The sequence below is a fragment of the Populus alba genome, chromosome 12 (genome assembly GCF_005239225.2).
Source record: "Populus alba chromosome 12, ASM523922v2, whole genome shotgun sequence".
Taxonomy (NCBI): domain Eukaryota; kingdom Viridiplantae; phylum Streptophyta; class Magnoliopsida; order Malpighiales; family Salicaceae; genus Populus; species Populus alba.
Window position 1 is genome coordinate 13529085 of NC_133295.1, and position 15841 is coordinate 13544925.

Sequence of the window (15841 nt, forward strand, 5' to 3'; positions counted from 1 at the left end):
TTGCATAAAAAATATAGAAAAAAACTAAGATTTAAAAGTGTTAGTTTTTTCTGCAAAACTATCCCAAGAGTCTTGGGTTTGACAGCAACGTCTGACCTAAGAGTAATATTTATAATATTAATAATAATATTAAACTTGCATGACTCAAGTTTAAATGGGTTTGGTTGCAATACCAAACCAATAACCTTGGATGTGGGTCTGACTAAGGTTGTATCATAAAAGTGTGATAATTAAATAGATTAATTAAAAAAAAACAAAGGAAACAAAACTAATAGGAAGAAAAAAACTAAGGAAGAAAAATTAAAAAAAAATCTGAATTAACTGTGTTAACCTTTCAAACCTGGGATTCGCGTCATGAAAGTTTGATAACTAAATAAAAAAAATTTGACGGGTTTACCTAGAATTAACTGGGTTTAACCCGTTAAGTCCGGAATACGTGTCATGCAAGTCTGATAATTAAATAAAAAGAAATTTAACATTAACAAACTAAACTAAAACGACATAAATTAATTAAAAAAGAAAAACATAAATTTCGGGCTAACTCGTCAAATCAGGTTAACCCATCAAACCTAGAAACCGTGTCATGAAAATCTGATAACTAAATAAAAAAAATTCACATTAACAAACTAAATTTAAAAAAAAAATCATTAAAAAAATTAAAAAGAAAAAAAACAGTTACAGTATTTTTTAGGATATGTTATAATATAATAGAATAATATAATATATTAATAATAAGGAAATAATAGGGAAAGTTAAAAGGTGTGGGAAGCTACAGTGCTTTTCCCACGCCTTTTAGAGTATCGCTAGGTACATTACCCCGCACGATGCCGCGGGTTAATTTTTTTATATAAAAAATATTAAAAAAAAAAACTACGATCTAAAAGTGTTAGGTTTTTTGCAAAGCTATATTCAAGAGTCTTGGGTTTGACTGCAACACCTGATCCAAAAGTAATATTTATAATATTATTAAACTTGAATGACCCAAGTTTAAGGGATTTGACTGCAATACCAAATCCAATAGTCTTGGATGGGGGTAGATTGTGTCATAAAAGTATGATAATTAAATAGATTAATTAAAAAAGAAAAAAACCAACATGAAGAAAAAAGAAAAAAAAATCTGAATTAATTGGGTTAACCCGTCAAACCTGAAATCCGTATCATGAAAGTCTGATAACTAAATAGCAAAAAATTTATTATCAACAAACTAAATAAAAAAAAGTTAATTAAAAAGAAAGAAAAAAAGGCATCGGGCCTTTTCTCTGTGGATTGTACTGTGTAGTCCACATTGAAAGGCATAAAAAGAAAAAAAAAAAGCAAAATAAAAAAACTAAAGGCATTAACCTTTTTACCGTGGACTACATATAATATTAAAAGATGAAATCGGAAGAACAAAACTAATAAGAAAAAAGAAAAACAATCTGAATCAACTGGGTTAACCCGTCAAGTGTCATGAAAGTGTGATAACTAAATAGAAAAAAGATTAATTAAAAAGGAAAAGGCAAAGAAAAAAAAATCTGAATCAACTGAGTTAACCTGTTAAACCTGGGATCCGTGTCATGAAAGTATGATAATTAAACAGAAAAAATTTAATATTAAGAAACTAAATTAAAAAATAATTACAAAACAAAAAAAGAAGAAAAAAAGACAAAAAAAAAAAAAAAAACTAAAGGTATCAGCTTTTTCACCATGGACTGCACTGTGCAGTCCATAATAAAAGGGTTAAAAAGGAAAAGGAAAAAAAAATAAAACAAAGGCATGCGCCACGGGTTATTTTTTTTTACATAAAAAATATAAAAAAGGCTAAGATCTAAGAGTTTTATGTCTTTCTGCAAAGATATACCCAAGAGTCTTTGGTTTAGCTGCAATGCTTGACCCACGAGTAATAATTAAATATTAATAATAATATTAAACTTACATGACTCAAGTTTAAGTGAGTCTGGTTGCAACACCGGATCCAAGAGCTTTGGATGTGGGTCTGGCTGCAAGATCATGTCATAAAAGTGTGATAATTAAATAGATTAATTAAAAAGAAAAAAAATCAACATGAAGAAAAAAACTAATGAAGAAAAGGAAAAAAAACTGAATTAACTGTGTTAACCCTTCAAACCAGGTTAACCCGTCAAACCTTAAATTCGCGTCATGAAAGTTTGATAACTAAATAAAAAAAAAATTGACGGGTTAACTCATAATTAACTGGGTTAATCTGTCAAGCTCGGGATACATGTCATGAAAGTATGATAATTAAATAGAAAAAAAAATTTAACATTAACAAACTAAACTAAATGAAAAAAAAATTATTAAAAAGAAAAAAAGCAAAAAAAAAAATATTTCAAGTTAACTCATCAAATCATGTTAACCCGTCAAACTCGGAATCCGCGTTATGAAAGTCTGATAACTAAATGAAAAAAAAAAATTATCATTAACAAACTAAATTAAACAAAAAAAAATTTCATTAAAAGAAAAAAAACACAAAGGAAAAAGCAAAAAAAATAAAAATGCATAAAAGCATAAAAAATGAAAAAAAAAAAACAAAAAAAAAACAAAAAAAAAAACATAAAACAAAAAAATGTTATAATATAATATAATAATAATTATTATTATTATTAGAATACAATAATAATAATAATTATTATAATATATCAGTACAATTAAAAGGCTTAATATAATATAATATAATAATATAACATAATATAATCTAATATAATATAATAATAATAATTATTATTAGAATATATCAGTACAATTAAAAGGTGTGGGGAAGCTACAGTAGTTTTCCCACGCCTTTTAGAGTATTGCTAGATACATGACCCCCGCGATGCCGCGGGTCATTTTTTTATATAAAAAATATTTTTAAAAAATAAAAATTTAAAAATCTTGGGTTTTTCTGCAAAGCTATACCTAAGAATCTTGGTTTTGGCTGCAATGTCTGACCAAAGAATAATATTAATAATAAAATTAAATTTGCATGACCCAAGTTTAAGTGAGCCTGACTGCAACACCGGACTCAAGATTATTGGATGTGGGTTTGGCTATAAGGTCATGTCATAAAAATATGATAATTAAATAGATTAATTAAAAAAACAAAGAAAAAAAATCAACAGGAAGGAAAAAACAAATGAAGAAAAAGAAAAAAAAATTAATCAATTGGGTTAACCCTTTAAACCAGGCTGTAGCAATCTAGTGTTTTAAAAGAAAAAAAAAAAAACTAAATTCTCAATCAGCTTAATAGTAAAAAAATAAAATCAACAAAAATAATTATGAAAAAAAAGAAAAAATAAAGAAAAAATGAAAAAAAAACATGAGGAAAGCTAAAGCTAAATTGAAATTCTCAACCAACTCCATATTGAAAAAAATAAATTCAACAAAGATAATTTTTAAAAAAATATGTGAGGGAAACATTGCAGCCAAACAAAAACCATGTAAGGGAAACACTATAGTAATCCATAGTGTTTTTTTTTTTTTTTTTGAAAGAAGCTACAAAACTAAGTTTTTAACCAGCTCAATATATAAAAAAAAACCGACAAAGACTATTTTTTTTTTAAAAAAAGAAGTCAATTTTGGGTAAAAGAAATGAAAAAAAAAAACATGTAAAAAAAAGGAAACAAAAGAAAAAAAAAACAGGTAGGGAAAGCTATAGTGTTTTAAAGAAAAAAAAAAAGAAAACTAAATTTTCAACCAGCTCAATAGTAAAAAAAATAAAATCAACAAAATAATTCTGAAAAAAAAAAAGCGATAATATGTAAAAAATGAAAATTTTGAAAAAAAAAAAGAAAAACAAATAAAAAAACAAAAAAAACATGTGGGGAAAGCTAAAGTTAGATTCTCAGCCAACTCAATATTGAAAAAATAAATTCAATAAAGATGATTTTAAAAAAAAAAAATATGTGGGGAAACACTACAACAAAACAAAAACTATGTGGAGGAAACACTGTAGCAATTCATATTTAAAAAAAAAAAAACTACAAAGCTAAATTCTCAACCAACTTAATATAAAAAAATAAAATCTACAAAGACCATTTTGAAAAAAAAAGAATAAATAAATCATAAAAATAACAATGTAATGAGAATATTATAGCAATCTACAATGTTTTAAAGAAAAAAACAACATAGTTAAATTTTCAACCAGTTCAATATTTAAAAAAAATTTGGAAAAAAAAATAAAAAAAAAAAAAGAAAGAAAGAAGAAGTCAATTTTGGGTAAAAAAAGGAAAAATAAACAAAAGCAAAAAAAAAAAACGCTACAGTGAAAAACCTACACGTTTTAGAGTTCTTACTAGACACTTGACCCCCGCGATGCCGCAGGTTATTTTTTTTACATAAAAAATATTACAAAAATAATAATCTAAAAATCTTGGGTTTTTCTGTAAAGTTATACCAAGAATCTTAGGTTTGACTATAACGCCTGATCTAAAAGTAATATTTATAATAATAATAATAAAATTAAACTTGCATGATCCAAGTTTAAATGAGCCTGCTTGCAACACCGGACCCAAGAATATTGGATATGGGTCTAGCTATAAGATCGTGTCATAAAAGTGTGATAATTAAATAGATTAATTAAAAAAAACAAAGAAAAAAAATCAACAGGACGAAAAAAACCAATGAAGAAAAAGAAAAAAAATTGAATTAATTGGGTTAACCCTTTAAACCAGGTTATCCCGTAAAACCTGAGATTCGCGTCATGAAAGTTTGATAACTAAATAGAAAACAAAATGACGGGTTTACCCAGAATTAACCGGGTTAACTAATTAAATCAAGTTAACCCGTTAAGCCCAAGATACGTGTCATGAAAGTATGAAAATCTGATAATTAAATAGAAAGAAAATTAATTTTAACAAACTAAACTAAATGAAAAATATAACTCGTGAAATCAGGTTAATCCATCGAACCAGAAATTCATATCATGAAAATCTGATAACTAAATAAAAAAAAATTTAACATTAACAAACTAAATTAAACAAAAAAAATTCATTAAAAAAAATTAAAAAGAAAAAAAAGAAAAAAACAGTTATATAATATAATACAATATAATTATAATTATAATGAAAAAACTTGGGGAAAATTTTAAAAAATGAAAAAAAAACATGGGGAAAGCTAAAGTTAAAGCTAAATTCTCAACCAACTCAATATTGAAAAAATAAATTCGACAAAGATAATTTAAAAAAAAAACATGTGGGGGAAGGAAACACTACAGCGAAACAAAAAACCATGCAAGGGAAACACTATAGTAATCCACAATATTTTTTTTTTTTGAAAAAAAATACAAAGCTAAGTTCTCAACCAGCTCAATATATAAAAAAAAACCGACAAAGACTATTTAAAAAAAGAAGAAGAAGAAGTCAATTTTGGGTAAAAGAAATAAAAAAAAACATGTAAAAAAAAGGAAACAAAAGTGAAAAAGAAAAGTGGGGAAAGCTATAGTGTTTTAAAGAAAAAAAAATACTATTTAAAAAAGAAGAAGAAGAAGTCAATTTTGGGTAAAAGAAATGAAAAAAAAAAAAAACATAACACAGGAGGAAAGCTATAGTGTTTTAAAGAAAAAAAAATTAAATTTTCAACCAGCTCAATAGTAAAAAAATAAAATCAACAAAAATAATTCTGAAAAAAGAAAACAAAAAAAAGAAAATATGTAAAAAATGACAATTTTGAAAAAATATATAAAAAAAAATAAAAAAAATAAAAAAACATGTGGGGAAAGCTAAAGCTAGATTATGAGCTAGCTCAATATTGAAGAAATAAATTCGATAAAGATAATTTAAAAAAAAATATGGGGAAACACTGCAGCAAAAAAAAAATATGTAGGGGAAATACTATAGCAATCCATATTGTTTTTTTTTTTTATAAAAAAAACTACAAAGTTAAATTCTCAACCAACTTAATATAAAAAAAATAAAATCTACAAAGACCATTTTGGAAAAAAAAAATAATGAAATCATAAAAATAAAATAAAAACAATGTATAAGAATATTATAGCAATCCATAATATTTTAAAGAAAAATAGTTAAATTTTCAACCAGCTTAATATTAAAAAAAAATTAGTAAAGATAATTTTGATATAAAAAAATTAAAATTAAAAAAGAAAGAAAGAAAACATGTAAAAAAAAAAAACCTGCTGCAAAAAAAATGGGTAAAAAAAGAAGAAAAAAAAAAAACATGTAAAAAAAAGCAAAAAACAAAAACCTGCTGCAAAAAAAAAAAAGCTGCTACAGTGAAAAACGTGTTTTTGAGTTCTTTAATTAATTAATTTGCTTTATTTTTATTTGAAATTTTTTAAAGAAGAATTCGTCTCTTCAAGAGAACAAGTCAGCCATAATATAGGAATTAATGAGCTCAAGTGGTACCAGCATAGCCAACTAGCCAAGGAACTTTCATCTGGCCCATCGTACAGGGTGGTGTGTGCTGTCATTCTATTGGATTGGATTGGATCTATATTTAAGATATGGAGGCGAATGAGAGGTTCACATGAATCGAATCCTATTCATTTTAATATTATATTGTATTAAAAAGAATTTAAATATTATGTGAATATATCTATATAATATAAATATATTTTTAGGTTAAATTCGGTGAGTTTTAAATTGAGTTTAACGTATCAAATAAGAATAATTATTCAAAAAAATACTTTCCCTTTCGGGCTATAAGATCACATCTCGTAGCAATCAAGTCACAAAAAAATTTAACACTGTAATATATATTTGTCGTTGTGATGGGGAGAAAAATTGCAAGTTGGAATAGTACCCGTCTTAGTTTTCTTTAAATAAATACAAAATAATAATAATAAATTTATGTAAATTTTAAATAAAAAAAGTTAATCGAGGAAGTACGTGTCTTTTAAGTGTTTGGATTTTGTATTATTTTTCAACTCATGGTATGTGTTCAAAACTTATTAAAATTGAAAAGTCTCCTATGCATCAATTTTTCAGGGACCATCTGCCTAATTCCCAATTTTGAATGAAAGCATGATAGGTCCTCTAGAATGCATGCCAGGCTGCTACGTGTCTATGTTGAAAAAACCAAGCACCTAAAGAACAACTAGCCAAGTCTATAAAACCTACACTGTTATAAACTTAATTTCATTTTATTCGTTTGGTTTTTCCATATACCACATAAGTTTTTCAAAGGTGATTTCAACAATGAGTGACTGCAACAATCATCATCAAGCTCCTGCAGGTAATTGAATTTTATGTCCATCTTGTGAATTTTTTTTTCTTAATGTGATTTAGCATGTTAATCAATTGATGGGTTACTATTAGGGGTGTTCATGGTCCGGTTCGGTCCGGTTTTAACATAAAAATTCAACCGAACCGGAAAATACTATTCCTTGTTCATATAACCCAAACTGAACCGAGAACCGGTTCAAACCGAACCGGTTTTGTTCGGTTCGGGTCGGTTTTTTAGCCTTAGAAACCAGAAAAATCAAAATCAATTAAAATGAGAAAACTTGGCCCAATCACAATAACTTGATAAACTTGGCCGAATCACATTAAAAAAAATCCTTGTTGAAAACTTTGAATCCAAGCTCTTCGGTTGAGATTTGAAAGATCTCCCTTAATTGAATCATAATCACTGAATCTATCCATATTAGAACAACTACATGTTAACAAAGATTTCAATAGCATCCCGTAAAGTAGAGAGTAGAAAGGCAACAATATAAGAAAAAATGAGTTGTTTTAAGTCTTCCTTGTGCATAGAGGAGAGAGAGAGGGAGAGAGGGAAGGGTAAGGCCACTGGAAAAGGGGAAGGGGGGAGAGAGCAAGGAAGGAAAGAGCGGGGAAGGGGGGAGAGAGAGTAGGGAGGGAGGGATGGGCAGGGTTGCCGAAAAGGAAAGGGGAAAGAGGGAAAAAGGGAAAAGGAAATGGGGAAAAGCAAGAAAGGTTTTGGAGAGGGGGGCGGGCTGGAAAGTTTTTTTTTTTTTTTTTTTTTTTTGGGGGGGTGGTATTTATTATTAGGTTTAGTGTTTCCTTTTATATATTTGTTTAAATTCAATTAAACCGGTTCGGCTTGGTCCGGTTCAATCGGTTTAAGCCTTCTTAAACCGGAACCGAACCGGACCGGATGGTTTTTTAAATTTTTTAATTGGTTTTTTCGGTTAATTTTTTCTCGGTTTTTTCAGTTTAATCGGTTGGTCGGTTTTTTTGAACACCCCTAGTTACTATATTGATGATTTTCAGTAGTACCACCGCCTTGTTCACAGCAGCCACAACAAAACTGTCAAGCCGATCATTGTGCTGCACCTCCTCAAGAGAAATCTAATTGCGGAAATTGTTGGTAATTGAACATTTAATTTTCTTTTTCGTATCTTTATTTAAATAATCATTTACTGTATACATTTTTATTTATCTTTTTTCTATGTGACAGTTGTGTTGCCTTATGTGACAGCTGCTTCTGCCGCCAGCGCTGCCGTTGTCGCTGCTGCTGCTGCTGCGACTGCACCTGCAACTGCTGCTGCTGCAACTGCAACTGCTGCTGCTGCAGCTGCGACCGCTGCGGCTGCGGCGACTGCAGCTGCTGCAGCTGCTTCAACTCTATTCTTGCATGCTTGACCTTTTTTAATGGTCTAAGCTAGCGACCAAGACAATTGAAATAATGGATATGAGATAGAATAAGAGATGGGGACACATTATTTTTAATATATATTACTATGAAGATTTGATAATAAATAGCAAACAATAAGATTATGAAACACCGTTTACTAAAATAATATTTTGTGAGGTTGTGAGCATTTAATTTACCGTTTAGGATTCTTTTCTTTTTGGTGATGCTTTTCTTGATTTTTCGTTCGGGCGATGGATTTATAATAGAACATCTAGGACAAAAACAATTTTGCTTGTTAAGATTGAATTTACAACAAAATCAAGATGAACAACATGCTTAGTTTTTAGCAAAGACGTTGTAGTGGGATTTTGACAGGACACGCAGGAGAAAAGCAAGTCAACTCGTTAAGACAATAAGTCAGCCATAATGGTAGAATAATCAGCTCAAGTAGTGTTAGTGTAGGCGTAGAAATTTCATCTGATCCATCGTACAGGGTTTATAATGTTATCCGAATTTTTATTCAATTTATTTTAGAATCAGATATGAAGATGAATGAGATGTTAACCAGTAAATACCATCTAGCTAGTCCATATATATGTTGCTGCATCTCTTTTCGTTTACCCTACTACAAATGGTGTTGAACACACCAAAATGCCACCCCCTCCTGAAGGAAAAAAAATAAAAATAAATAAATGCATGGTAATTGGACATTTCAAGACTCCATGTGCGCGTAAATTCCCTTCATAATAATATATATACATGGGTACTAATGTTTTCTTTTTCTTTGTGAAATAGATGTGTGATTTTTTTTATATATATAAAATAAAAAGAAAATGAAATGAAGGAAGAAAAATTAAGATTTAGGTCAAGATAACTCATATACCTGTACGGGCTAGGCTAGATCCAGCCTAGTAAGATAAAAGGAGTGTGTGTCGAGTCTGGATTTCAAGCCCAACCGATCCAAATTACTTTTGGCTAAGTGTGTGTTTGGCAAAACACACCCTTGTGTCTTTTCCATGTATTTTATTCCCATTTTATTTTGATATTTGGCTAAATGAGTCCCTCTTTTATGTCAGAAATTCCAAAAAAATTTTGGGATCTTCGTTGATTTATTTGTCAGCCCCTCATATATATATATATTTTTTTTTTTTTGCATATTGTTTTTTTTTTTTTCTTGCTATATGCTCAATCTACATACCATTACTATTAAACACGAACATGTTATGCAATGCATCTTTCTTTCCTTTCTTATCTAAACAAAAAGCAAATTATAAAAAGGGTAAGCAGAGGCATAGAAAAATTGTTTCTTCTTCATTAAAAATTTAGAATTTTATGAACTTATTCATTGACGTCAGGGTCAGGAATATCACATTTTTTTTGAGTTTGTGTAATATTTATCAACGCTAGAGTTAGAAATATTTGTAGATAAACGTTCATTGATGCTAGAGTCAAGAAGATTATAGGAAGAACAAAAAAAAAAAAAAACAAAGAGGAGAACAAATTCTTAGCAATTTTAGATGAAATCAACAATACAACTTGCCTCAAGTAGGACGCTTAAGGGGTGATAGTATCTTCCATTTCACGTAACCAGTTTCGTATCATAGAATCTATGTTGACCAGTTAGGGTTCCTAATAACCATAATACTAGGTGGCGACTCCTTGAACTAGACATTTCCCTCCAAAGAATAATATGTCAGATATCACTTCCTTTTCAATGGAAAATTTTTAATTGCTTGCCATGATGTCCGGGTGTCATAGAAGACGATTCCACCGGAGACTTCTAGGACTAAGCTTTGTTTTTTGTCTTTTTTATTGCTATCTCATTTGTTATGCTTGTTTGATTTATTTGATTGCCTTTACTGTTTTAGCATGCATCCCTATTTATATTATCATGAATCACTTCAAGAGCACACACATTAAAATTTAGGATAAGTGGGGAAGTAACAGTATCCCAATAGCTTTAGCATGGACAAGATCTGTTAAACCATCCAACTCTTGCTTAATTATTTACTCGATAATGGTTGATATGCCGATTTAATATTTCTCATGACCTTTATCTTCACACTACTTGTAAACCTCATATCGACCTTCTGAAACGATTACTGAGCATGCAAAAGACCCTTTGACACTAGATAGCAATCTACCCCTGTGATGCACTTAACGAGTTGAACCAACCTGCTAGGTTGTATCCTGTGTAATCTTGTTATGGCAAGCCCAACATGTGACATCTTGAATTCTAAGACCATTAGGTGGCAAATGATGGTCACTAGATAGTAACCATTAACTTTGTTATAGTTGACAAGAGGGAACTAACTTGAATTAAATGCTGAAAGGTTTATCAAAAGCTCAAACTTAAACAAGACTGGATAAAGATCCTCTTATTGGCATGATAACAATATCAGGTTTCTAAAATCCATGAATAAAAACCATTATCACCTTGTGACGGGCGAGTCCACAATGAATGTGCATTTTTCTTATTGATAACATCATCACTTGTGCATGGTTGCATAATTTCCATTTAGCGAGTTGAAATATAGGTTCCTTATTGAAACACACTTATAAGCATTCAACTATGAAAAAGATAAATGGATAATGAAGAAAAAGCTCAGTTAAAAGCTTAACACCAAAAAGAGTTGGAAGGTCTTGGAGAAAAATTCACAAGGCTTATTAGTTTACTCAAATAGACCTTGAGATCTAAATCTAGAGAAGAAAAATTTATAGCTCAGTCTATTAAAATACACTCTTGACATATTAAAGTAGACTAGCACAAGCTTGCCACCATTAAAAGAATTCTTACCTGCATTAAAAGTTATAATTGATTTTATTTTTGGGTTACTTTATTTTCCTTCTAATGATTTCCGACTTGTGGAATTTTGTGATAGCATTTCTGCAAGAGATATTAGTTATAGAAAGAGCCCCACCAGTTTTGTATTTCTCATGAGAGACCCTTTTTTTTCAAAGAATTTCAAAATATAGCCTTTTCACTCTCAACTTGTACACTTGTATACAAGCGGGATAGATCCAAGAACAGGAGAAAATCACATTCGATTTTTTTCTTCTTCTCATGTCTCTGTTTCTGTGTTTATCTTTATTGTATATTTGTATATATCTAGGAGTTGTAACTTGAATAACATAACGAGACATGCCCATTTCAATACCAAATATCGAGTTCCTGACTTCCTGAGGGAAGGAGTTCAACCCCTTTGAGGTATTTCCTCTGTACTCGTGTTTGTGAATCATGTTTTTAAGCATCTGTCCAGTGATTCTAGCAAGCAAGGGTCAAAATGAAGAGATACAGTCTGTCATTCATTATTCTATTCCCATGACTGTCTCTAATTTATTTCTTACTCTGTTTAGCATACGTGATTTCCTTCCATGCACAACATAATAAGCAGTGATTACGTTTCCATGTATAGCACAATAGACAACCATAATATTCCATGTATAGCACAATAGACAGCCATGATATTAGCTATGTAATCGTTACTCATGCTTCTGTAATCTCTATTTAAAGATGAATAATATCAAAGGAACATAGGTTAGTTTTCCTACATGGTATCAGAGCTTCCAGAGGTATTACCAACGATGGAGTCTTCTACCTCTTTGATCCAACCTGTGTCAAATTCTCATTCTTCTGAATTCTCATCTGTTGTTCCTCACCTGCCTGACATTTCCATTAAGCTAGCTTCTACTAATTATCTTTTGTGGAAAGCACAAGTCATTCCCATTTTGCGTGGCAATGGTTTTCTTAGTTATGTGCAAAATCAGATTTCCTGCCCATCACAAACCATCACTGATGAAGATGGTGTGTCTCGAATCAATCCAGCAGCAGCTATGTGGCTGCGCACTGATCAATTGATCCTTGGGTGGATTAATAGCTCCTTGTCCGATGGTCCTCTGTCCCAAGTCATCAGTAGTGAAACCTCTCATGATGCTTGGCATGTTTTGCAGACTCTTTATGGTAGTCATACTCGGGATCGTCTTCAACAAATGAAGGGTGAGTTGCAGTCACTCAACAAAGGATCTTCTTCTTTAGAAGATTATCTACACAAGGCCAAATCTCTAGCCTTGTCCCTGCGAGGTGCAGGCAAGCCAATGGATGACGATGAGTTCATCATATGTATTCTTCGGGGCTTAGGATCTGAATTTGATCCTATAGTGGCAGCCTTAAATGCTAGAGATGTTTTTCCGCCTCTTGAAGGAGTCATCGGTAAACTTCGTGACTTTGAAATACGTCTTCAAGCAACACGGGTGATTTCTCCAAATGTTGCATTTTTCACAAACCGTGGCAGAACCAATACAAAGTTTCGTGGAAATAATGGTTCTCGTGGTCGTAATATTTCACACAGCCAGACTACTTCTCACCAGAGAGATGCTCGTTTCTCACGCTTCACTAAAGGTAATCCTGGAACTCGTACTCAAACATTTACAAATCGTGGTGGACGCAGCACTGGCCGTGGACGTGAAGGCATAACCTGCTTCAGATGTGAAGGTCCAAATCATAAAGCTGATGGATGCTTTGCACCTGATGAAGAAGCAGAACAATTCAAAGCTTTCGCTGCACTTCAGGTTACAGAACCCACAGAAGAAACTTGGTACCCCGACACAGGAGCAAATAACCATATGACAACTGATACAAGTGAGGTGCAAGGTATTCATTCTTATCCTGGTACTGATTCTGTTATGGTGGGAAATGGAAATGGATTACAAATATCTGGTATTGGACAAGTCTCTTTACCCGATACTGATATTAAACTCAATAATGTCCTTGTTGTCCCTGACATTAAAAAGAAATTGCTATCTGTCTCTCAACTTACAAAGGAGCATAACTGTTATTTCATATTTTATTCTTGGGGTTTTCTTCTTAAGGACATGAGGACGAAGCAGGTGCTCCTTAAGGGCTACATGGTTGATGGCTTGTATCCAATCCAACTACGACAACATACAAAATCTCCGGTTGGCCTGTTATCCACAAAAGTATCTAGCAGCTTGTGGCATGCTCGGCTGGGACATCCTCAATCTCGAATTCTTCAACTTTTATGTTTATCGTCTTTGAATAACACTGTTGATTTTTGTGAAAGTTGTGTTCTGGGTAAATCAACAAAGTTACCATTTTGCTCTCGAAAGACATATGCTACTACTTTCTTACACACTCTTCATACCGATGTGTGGGGACCTGCCTCAATCCCATCCTATGATGGATTTCGATTTTATTTAGTCATCGTCGATGAATATTCTCGATACATATGGCACTTTCCTATGGCTCGTAAGTCTGATGTTATTACTATATTTCCAGCATTTCTGCAGCAAATGGCTAACCAGTTCAATACTACCGTAAAAATAATTCAAAGTGATGGTGGAGGAGAATTTGTAAACCAAAGTTTACACGATTATTTTGTATCCAATGGTATTATTCACAGATTATCATGTCCTGGCACACCAGAACAAAATGGATTGGCCGAACGTCGACATCGGCATATTGTGGACACTGGTTTAACATTAATGGCTCATGCATCCATCCCACCACGATTCTGGACAGCTGCATTCACAACTGCAGTATTCCTTATCAACCGGCTTCCAACTTATATTCTTGGAAATAAGTCACCTTGTGAGCTTATTTTTGGATCACCACCATCTTATACTCTTCTACAAGTTTTCGGGTGTGCATGTTATCCATTACTTACCCCTTTTGGGCGATCAAAATTGGACTACAAATCTATCCGCTGTGTGTTCTTGGGCTATTCTCCACATCACAAAGGATATCAATGTTTAAATATGCAAACAGGTCGCATATATATTTCTCGGCATGTCAAGTTTGATGAATTATCCTTTCCCTTCGGGTTTACACAAAGATGCACCAAATCTGACTTTCATGCGTTCAAAGTTCGTGCTCTTCCAAGGACTCTTCAAATTGCTGCTGTGCAATCTATACCCACAGATTCTTTACCTACAGTTGTCATTCCTAGTGACCGTGAGCCATCTCCATCTAATGCTGCTCAAGATTCTGCATTAATACCTCAATCTACTCCATGCCAGGCGCCTCTAACTAACACTGTCATTCAGGATGCACCAGCATTATCTTCTCTGCCAACTGAGATCAGCTCACATTCTGCTCCCCGTCGCCATCATTCTATGGTCACACGAGCCCAAACAGGTTCATTAAAGCCTAAGACTTTCTTTTCTTCCAGACATCCAATACCTGCATGCTTTCTAGCTGATTTTGCAACTCACCCACGAGAGCCTCAAACGTATAAGCAAGCTCTCACTGATCCAAAGTGGCAGCAAGCAATGCAAGCTGAAATTACTGCCCTCGCCAGCAACAGCACATGGACTTTGGTGCCTCGCCGTTCAGACATGAACCTAGTTAGCAGCAAATGGGTGTTTAAAATTAAAACACGATCTGATGGCTCAATTGAATGCTATAAAGCCCGACTGGTTGCTCGTGGCTTCACACAACTCCCTGGCTTGGATTATGATGAAACCTTTAGTCCAGTGGTTAAGCATGGTACCATTAGATTAATTCTCACCCTTGGTTTGTCTCACGGATGGTCCATTAAACAACTTGATGTCAGTAATGATTTCCTCCATGGTGATCTACAAGAGCGGGTATATTTATCTCAACCACCTGGCTTTGAAGACTCGTCTCACCCGCATCATGTTTGTCACTTACATAAAGCCCTTTACGGTTTAAAACAGGCTCCAAGAGCATGGTACATGAAGTTTAGTTCTTATATTCAGCAAATGGGTTTTCATCAGTGTCCCTATGATCAATCATTGTTCACTCATCGTCAAGGTTCAGATATCATTATGCTTTTAATTTATGTTGATGATATTCTTATAACTGGGAACTCCCCTTCCAACATTCGGCGGTTTATTTCTCATCTATCTGCTGCCTTTCACATGAAGGATCTTGGAGATGCTCATTTCTTTTTAGGTCTCCAAATCATACGCGAAGAGTCCACCATCACAGTCACTCAGACTCGCTATCTTCTTTCTTTGCTTCAGAAGTTTGGCTTGGATGGTGCAAAACCAGTCTCCACCCCTATGGCTTCGGGTACATCGTTGACTGCTGATGAGGGCACTCTCCTATCTGATGCAACTTATTATCGTCGCCTTGTTGGATCACTTCAATATCTCACCTTGACACGCCCTGATATCTCCTATGCAGTCCATACCGTCTGCCAATTCATGCATCATCCTCGTGACCTTCATCTCATTGCTGTTAAGCGTGTATTTCGGTATCTCAAAGGTACTCTTAATATTGGTCTTCACTTTGTCAAAACTCCTCACATTGCACTTCGTGGTT

At 32.4% G+C, this 15841-nt stretch overlaps 1 long non-coding RNA gene across 2 annotated transcripts; it reads left to right on the plus strand.

The window, feature by feature from the left end:
* Nucleotides 1-7066: 7066 nt before the first annotated feature.
* LOC140956218 (uncharacterized) lies at nt 7067-9165 on the plus strand. Of its 2 annotated transcripts, none has more exons than XR_012171356.1 (3): nt 7067-7170; nt 8172-8268; nt 8359-9165. It is a non-coding gene; the product is annotated as an uncharacterized lncRNA (long non-coding RNA). The 2 variants fall into 2 exon arrangements; XR_012171357.1 differs by having other exon boundaries at nt 8380-9163.
* Nucleotides 9166-15841: the final 6676 nt, after the last annotated feature.